The sequence below is a fragment of the Ceratotherium simum genome, chromosome 29, assembly GCF_057802395.1.
Source record: "Ceratotherium simum simum isolate JZ-2026a chromosome 29, ASM5780239v1, whole genome shotgun sequence".
NCBI classification, from domain to species: domain Eukaryota; kingdom Metazoa; phylum Chordata; class Mammalia; order Perissodactyla; family Rhinocerotidae; genus Ceratotherium; species Ceratotherium simum.
In genome coordinates, this window is record NC_141928.1 from 11,222,762 (window position 1) to 11,231,113 (window position 8,352).

The following is an 8,352-nucleotide window of genomic DNA, read 5'->3' on the forward strand; positions in this document are numbered from 1 at the left end:
AGGTTGTGGAGGGAGGCCCCCAGAGCCGTCAAGATCCTTGTTGGATAGTTCAAGCTGAATCAGGGAAAGAACAGGGCTTGGTTTCAAGGTCCATTGTACAGATGAGGAAACTGAGGCCCCATGAGGTGAGGAGACTCCAAGGTCGCTCAACCAATAGGAAGGAACGGGGACTTTATCCCATGTCTGTCTGACTCTCGGGGGCCTATCTGAGGACCACCTGCCATGAATTCCAGGGGCCTCACAGCAGACGTCGAGGTTCCTGACTCCTGGTACCTCAGGAAAACAGGCCCTGAGGGGGCAGATTTGGCCCAGTCATCCAGCACCTCCATGGCAGAGCTGGGGCCAGGCCCCAGGCCCCTCCCCACAGCGGGACAGGGGTGGGACAAAGACACCCTCCTCCCCACTGCCCAGTGGATTCCAGGCTCCCCCAGGGCGGGGGTGGGGTGGCTGAGCTTTGGGAGCCTCAAACTTGAGGGTTCCCAGCGGTGACTCACACCCCTCCCCCCAGACCTCTTTGCCAGGAACTCTTCTCACGAGATCGGCTGTGCTCCTGCTCTATTTTAGGTCCCAGACAGTCAGGCGAGCAAGGGGGTGACAATGGTGGCTTTGACGCAGCCCCACCCCCATCCTAACTCCCCGAGGGTCCAGGTCACTGAATTGGCTCCTCAGAGACCGGTCTGAGTTGGGCCTCTAAGGCCACCTCCCACCCCCAGACATGGGTCCCAGACGCAGCTCCCCCATAGCTGGCTCCCCAGGCCCTCTCCCCCTCCGTCTGCACAGGCACCCCCTGCCTATGCCCCATCTGGCATTTCCCCAGCCTCCTGGTTCTTCCTGCTCTATCTGGAGGTCCCGGCACCACCGTCCTCAGCCCAGCCCATCACTCCCAGAGCCCTCTGGACAGACCGTGTCCACCAGGCCCAGTGACCACTCGGCCGGTAGGGGTGGAGCTGGGGTCTAAAACCTTTCTGTGTGACCCAGGAGTCTGTGGTTGGAACCACCCACGATGAATTCCAGGGCCCTCGGGGGCCAAGCATCATGTCCATCTCTCCTGCTTTAACTTGCCCCTGTCCCCTGCCCCCCACCCCCACCTTGCTCCCTGAATTCAGCCACAAGGGCCTTCCTCCATCCCTTCATCTACACTCCCACCCTGGGCCTGGGCACACGGGTTCCCTACCCTCCTGGCCTACGCTTACCTTCGAATCCAGCCCAAATACCACTTCCCCAGGGCAGCATTCCCTTGCCCATGCCCCAAAGTCAGAGCTCCTGTCCCAGAGACAGGGCGTTAGAGCCACAGGCCTGGGTTAAACCTGGGTTCTGCCTACTACCAGCTCTGCAACCTTGGGCAAGCCACCCGATCACTCAATACCTCAGTTTCCTTATCTGTAAAATGGGGGTGTTCACAGTGGAGTGAGCACTCCTGCCTTGTGAGGAGTCAGTGAGATGGTGCCTGTAAACGCTCAGAGAAGGGGAGGAGGCTGTGACATCCGCCTCTGTCCCTTTAACTTAAAACCCAAACACAAAGTCCCGAATGTCCTTCGCCAGGCTCCCCCAAAGGGCCTGCCTCCCCAGGGCATGTCATGATGGAGAGAGGGCCTGGTGATCAGAGGCAGTCTGGCTTCGTGCCCAGCGGGGCCTGAGGGGATGGCCTGCCCTGGGCTTGGGCAGAGGCTGCACCTATAGGGTGTGGTCCGTGGCGGGGGAGGGGAGCACAAGTGAGTCACAGTCATGGTGGCAGCAGAAGTATTTCACTGGCTCAGGCTCTGCCCATGAGATTGGGGGACCCAGATTCCAACCTCTCCAAGAGGGTCCTCGGGGGACCTTTTCCATCCCCTGACTGTTTCTTCCCTCTCAGGGAGCACATTCTTTCCTCTCTCAGCCCAGACTGTCTGTGGAGGGGGCCCCGTGCTGGCCTCTCCCACTCTCACCCCATCCCCTGAAGGTGACCCACGGTCCTGGGACCAGCCTTGCCTCTCATTTTTTTTTTTTTTTGGAGTGAGGAAGATTAGCCCTGAGCTCACATCTGAGAGCCAGTCCTCTTCTTTTTGCTGAGGAAGATTAGCTCTGGGCTAACATCCGTGCCCATCTTCCTCTACTTTATATGTGGGATGCTGCCACAGCATAGCCTGATAAGTGGCACGTCAGTCCGTGCCCAGGATCTGAACCCTCGAATCCCGGGCCGCCAAAGTGGAGCATACGAACTTAACCACTACGCCACCAGGCTGGCCCCCAGCCTTGCCTCTCTTCGTTTCCTCAAAGTACCAGGCACCTTGGTTCCCTCTGAAAGTCGTGGGTACACAGCCGTTTTATTTATTTATTTATTTATGTTGCTGAGGAAGGTTGGCCCTGAGCTAACATCTGTTGCTGATCTTCCTCTTTTTGCTTGAGGAAGATTTGCCCTGAGCTATTATCTGTGCCCGTCTTCCTCTATTTTGTATGTGAGCCGCCACCACAGCAGGGCTGCCGATGAGTGGTGTAGGTCCACGCCTGGGAACTGAACCCAGGCCGTCCAAGTGGAGTACACTGAACTTAACCACTAGGCCATGGGTCCGGCCCCTGGTACACAGCCATTTTAAAGAGAAAATTGGAGATTCAGAGAGGAAATGACTTACTCAAGGCCACACAGCTGAGATTCAAACCCTTATCCGATAACCCCTAAGCCCCCCGCTCATTCCTTGCACCAGACACTCTTCCAGTATAGCTTGGGGAGGTTGGGGTATGAGCCTCTGCCTCCACAACACGCACTTGTTGCCTCTGTGAAAGGAACCTCACTACCCCGAAGGAGAGCCTATCTCGTCGTCAGAAACTCCTACGGTTAGGAAGTCCTGGGTGAGTCAGAATCTGCCCCACACCGTCTAACAGGGTGGAAGACGGGCCCAGCCTGCGTCCCTGCAGTTCCCCTCCCAGAGACACCTCCAGCACTGTCGGTACTTCCAAAAGGCTGGAAACAACCTGAATTATTAGTCTAAGACTGTAGAAATCCATGATGGGAGAGGCAAACAATGAGAGGTACACAGCCAGGGAAATCAACAAACCACAGCTCTGCATGGCAACATGCAAACATCTCACAAACACGCGCAGCAAAAAAGCAACGCGGCCAAAAAGACACTATAGGCACCATCCCCCTCCTACAAAAATCAAGACCTGCCAAGGGCAGCCCTCCACTTGTCAGGCACACGTCCACGTGTACTGAAACCATGAGGAAAAGCAGGGATGAGAAACGCCCCAGTCACGAGAGTGGTTAACCATGGGGAGAGGAAGGGAGGGGACACAGGGCCGTGAAGAGCACTTGCTCCTGGTGATCTGCTGGCTCGAAGCTAGGCAGTGGGCACCCAGGGGTTTGCTGGATTCTTCTTTAATAACCGGCTCTGCCTCTCTGGCCCCTGCCCACCTCTCCTGCCCCCTCTGGCTTCATTGCCCCCTCCCCCATCGCCACCACCACCAGTCCTGAGCAGTTGGTGGATTCCACAGTGCCAGGGCTAGGATGCGCTTTCCGACAGTGCCCCAGGAAGCAGAGAAGGATGTTCTGTAGCAAGAGAGCAAGCAGAGAGGACAGAGAGCTGGAGGGTCAGACTGCCCGGTTCCCACCAGCTTTCTGGCTCCCAGTGCCAGTCCCCCAGACTACTGTCCTAAAACGCACCTGTTTCCTTAGAGTCAATTCCTTTTTTGCTGAGTGAGCTCCAGTATGGTTTTGGTTACTTACCACCCAAAGGGCTTTGATTAAAACATCTCTGTAATCTCCACAGCTGGTCCCCTAATATTATGCCTCTGGGGGCTCTTCTCTGGGGTTCCCCTGCAGTAACACCACACAGGGATCCTAGCTCCCCAAGGGTGATCAGTGCCCTCCGGTCTCAGTGTTTTCCCCACAACCTGGGCCACCCTTATTGGAATGCGCTGTAATTGTTATTGTCCCTCCTAAAGTGTGGAGACCAGGGGCCAGCCCCATGGTGTAGTGGTTAAGTGCGCAGGCTCCGCTGCTGGCAGCCAGGGTTTGGATCCCGGGCGCGCACCGACGCACCACTTGTCAGGCCATGGTGAGGTGGCATCCCATATAAAGTAGAGGAAGATGGGCACAGATGTTAGCTCAGGGCCAGTCTTCCTCAGCAAAAGAGGAGGGTTGGCATGGATGTTAGCTCAGAGCTGATCTTCCTCACAAAAAATAAACAAATAAAATAAAGTGTGGAGACCAGTCTCTGTATGGACTGACAGGTGCCAAGTTGAAAAGTACTGTCATTTCCAGTTTTCCAGACACTCAATCTCTAGTAATGCAGCCTGCATTACTAGAGGCATTTGTGTTCTCGACAGCTACGTTATTCTGGTAACTCACTGAATTTGCAGTGAGAGCTTTTTCCCATGAACTACTGTCCAGGCAGCTCTCCCTCCCCTATCTGCTACTTTCACAATGGATTCTTCGGAAACACACGCAAGACCTTACATTAGGCTGATTAAATGTCATCTTCTTGGAACCCATCCAGCCATCTGGTCTTAAAGGCATTGTAAGTGCGACTTCTATTGCACAAAGCATTAATTCTGCCACTGTGCCAGCTGCAAATTTTGTGAGCAGGCCTTCTGTGTTCTGAATCTAAACTGTGAAAATGATGATCAATGGGACAAGGGTAAGGACAGAGCCCTGTGGTCTATCACTAGAGACCTCCAGTGATTCTCACATTTCTGCACCCATCCACACTCACCAGGATCATGGGCTCACCAGATCTGGGTGCGGAGGAGAGCGATGAGCTCCTACCTCAAGCAGGGCTCTCTGGTTGCAAACAACAGAAACCATCCATGGCCAAAAGAGGTCATATAGGAAGACGATGGGGGGATCAAAGATGGGAAGGACTGCAACCCCCACTTACAGGGAAGGACAGGAAGTAGGGCTGAGAATCCAGGGTGAGGCCTAGACTCTTCCTTGGAGAGCATATGATTGGCCCAGCGGGGGTCACGTGCCCACGCCCCCGCTAGGGAGGGCAGGGCATCTTGATTGGCAGTCCTGGTAAGATCCGAGCTGCTCCCCTCCCCTCGCCACTCCTTTGTTAATCAATCCGGGATCTCTAGGTTGGTTTAAAACCAGCTGCGCACCTGTGGGCTCAGGAGCCAGACAACCGCGTTCAAACCTGGCTCCACCACCCGCCCACGGTGACCTCAGGCAAGTTACCTAACTGGTCTGTGCTTCCTTCTCTTCCCGTCTAAAATGAGGATAATGATTAAGACCCACCTCCTAGGGTTCACTGTGAGGATTGAATTAGTACGTGCCAAGTGCGCGGAATAGCATCTGGCGCACAGCGAGTGCTCTGCGTGCGTCAGCTGTGTTACTCAAGTATTGTATTTTGAATCTCCATCTTTCCATTGTACCCCAAAGATAGGAAGACAAACTCCTGTGTCTTTTTAGTTTTTATAATGTTATTTATTTATTTTTTCCCCCAAAACCCCAGTAGATACTTGTATGTCATAGTTGCACATCCTTCTAGTTGCTGTATGTGGGACCCGGCCTCAGCGTGGCCGGCGAAGTGGTGAGTTGGTGCACGCCCGGGATCCGAACCCGGGCCGCTAGCAGCGGAGTGCACGCACCTAACCGATAAGCCACGGGGCCAGCCCCCTCCTGTGTCTCATAGAATCCGGGGTAAGTGTATTTGGGTTGGTGCAGTTGCCCTGTTGTTGAAGGAGGGAGGCAAGAGTGACTTGGTTTAATTCCCAGTGGCCCTCGTTGTCATTTCTGGTCACTGCTTCCTTTTCTGAGCACCTTGGAGCACTACTGAATAATCTGTCCAGAGCCTGCTTGGCAATCAGTGTTGGGCTAACTAGGCCGTGATGGCTGGACTCACCTTTCTAGAAAATTGGGACGCTGGCGCTTTCTCCTCTCCTGGCTTCTGGCCTCCGGGCATTTCTTTGTGGTGTCCGAGTCCCGCCTTTTGCTCTGGCTCTCCTGGGGTGCGATTTGCTAGAGCTAGAATCTTGGTCTTGTTTATTTACCTTATTATATTTTTAGCATGTTTTTTTCTAAGAGGGTCTTTCTGTTTGGGTAGCAAAGTGACCTGGACGCCAGAAGGAACCCGAGAATCTCAGGGGGCGGTCTCCCCAGTGTGGGCCGGGGCCCCGCCAGCGCTCTAAGCTCTTGGTTCAGGAAGGCTTGTCCACAGCCCCTCAGGCCTCTCCCACGTTCGTTCCGGTGACCCTCACAGAGAAGGAGGACTCTCCGCATCCCGAGGTCGTGAACGGACCACCCTCCTGATGCCAGGCCCAGATGAGGACGGAATGAGGGGGGCAGGGGTAGGCAGCTGGGCAGGGCCTCCAGTGCGTGGAGGCAGGGCCACAGCCCAGCCAGAGAAGATTTTTATGCTATTTCATTTATTTAATTTTTTTAATTCTTAAAACATCCCGGACACAACAATGTTAAGGAGCAGTCTGAGGACAGAAGGACATCAACCGTTGTCCCCAGCTCCCAGTGTGGTAGCCATTGCAATCCTTCAGGTGAGGATTTCGGGTGACCCTTGGCCCCACCATGACCCTAGGCTGTCTTGGAGATGGAAGGGACAGTCCAGGTCTCGCGGCAGGCACGGGGATCGAACCTGAGTCTGTCTGACTTCTTTGTGCCTCTTCTGGGCCCTGTCGCATTTCTACACAGCTCTCTTCCTAGCACACAAACCAATGTTTTTAATTAAAAAAATGTTTTAAATTACATGCCAGCTGCAAAAAATACATATGTATATATAGAAGGCTAAGAAAGAAAAGACACGTGTCTGCTCACGCGCCCGGGCTTCCAGCCTCACTCCTTAAAGGGGACGGCTGTGAACAGATTGCAGTGGTGGGTGTCCTTCTACCGACTTCTCCTTTGAACCGGGTTTTCCCTCTGTAAAGTGGACACGGTGGTGCTTGGTCCAAGGGGCTCTAAGAAGGGAGGCGGTGCCCAGTTCCACGAGCCAAAGTAAACGGAGAGCCTGCCTGCGGCCTGGCATGTAACAGGTGCCCAGGGAATGGCTGCTTGTTTCTCGGTGGTGACTCCTGTGTGTTTCTCAGTGAATCCTGTGTGACCGTGCCCCTTCAGGCCTCAGTCACCCCGTCTGTCTCCCCATCTTGCAGCCTGGGGGCAAGTGCCACCCGTTGCCCTCTCGCTGCCTCCAGAAGAAACTAGTCCCAGCCCAACAAAAATCAGAGAAGGAGAGGAAGGGAGTAAAACGCCCAGCACTTGAGGGCCCGCTTGGGGTGATTGATCTTGGGGTGCATACAATCCTACTTGTCGCAGGTGAGGACACGAGGGTCAGAGGGGGAAGTAACTTACCCAAGACCACGTGATTGATGGGCAGTGGAGCCACAATGGACGCCAGGCCTGAGTTCTGAACGCGGGTCCTTTCTGCCGGGCCACACTGCCTGCAGGTCAGTGATTGATCCCTGTGCTCAGGCTGGCCCAGAGGAGGTCTGGAAAGCGCTTCTGAATGAATGAACACATGAACGAATGGGTCAGTGGCCACATTATGTATATATCATATACAGCTTTGGTTTCCCGTTCACATTACTTGTGTCAGGTGATTTTTTCGCAGTGACCCTACCTGGTGGGAAGCTTCCCCTCCATTACACAGTTGGGGAAACTGAGGTTCAGTTTGCCCCAGGCCTTAGGTGAGAAGGAGGCAGAGCTGGAACTCAAGGCCAAGCCGTCTGAAGTCGGAGCCTGTGTGAGCAGTTCCCACTGGCCCGCACTGCCCTCCCCACGGTGCCAGGGCTGCTCTGGGGCCTCCTGAGCCTGGCGTGGCTGGGCATAACAGAAGTGCTCAGTGGATGTTGAACCACCATTGCTGGCATGGATGCCCTGAGAAAGGCAGGAGGTATTTGTTTGCTCAGAACCAGATACATGGTGAGGCCTTGGGACACTTGCCCAGGTCCCCCCAGATGCCCATCCCTGCCCCGGCTGGGTTCACCCTCCCTGAGCCTGCACAGAGAGGCTCCAGATGAAGTTGGTGCCTAGCTCCTTGGTCCTCCTGCGTCTGTCCTGGCTCTGGGGGAGAAGGGTGGGGGAGAAGGGGAGGCCTGGCCCAGGCTCTGGGGCATCTGTGGAGGTAGCAAACCAAGGTTGGCATCTGGTGGCCCTACCCCCACCTCCTGGGGATTTGGGAGGACCTGACCTTATTCTGGGCAGTAGCCAAGGAAGGCAGATCACCTGGGAGCGGAGCCCTGAAAGGTGGAACCCGCGGCACCCAGGCCAGCCAAGCCAACAGCATCGGCAAGACAGTCACAGCCACAGCGCTGCTCACTGAGATGGACCAAACCTTGTCCTACCTCTTTGAGTCCACCCTGTGTGGCTCCATGTGGGCCTCGGACCAGCCCTGGCCTGACACTACCCAGAGGACTGCAGGACAAGAGCCC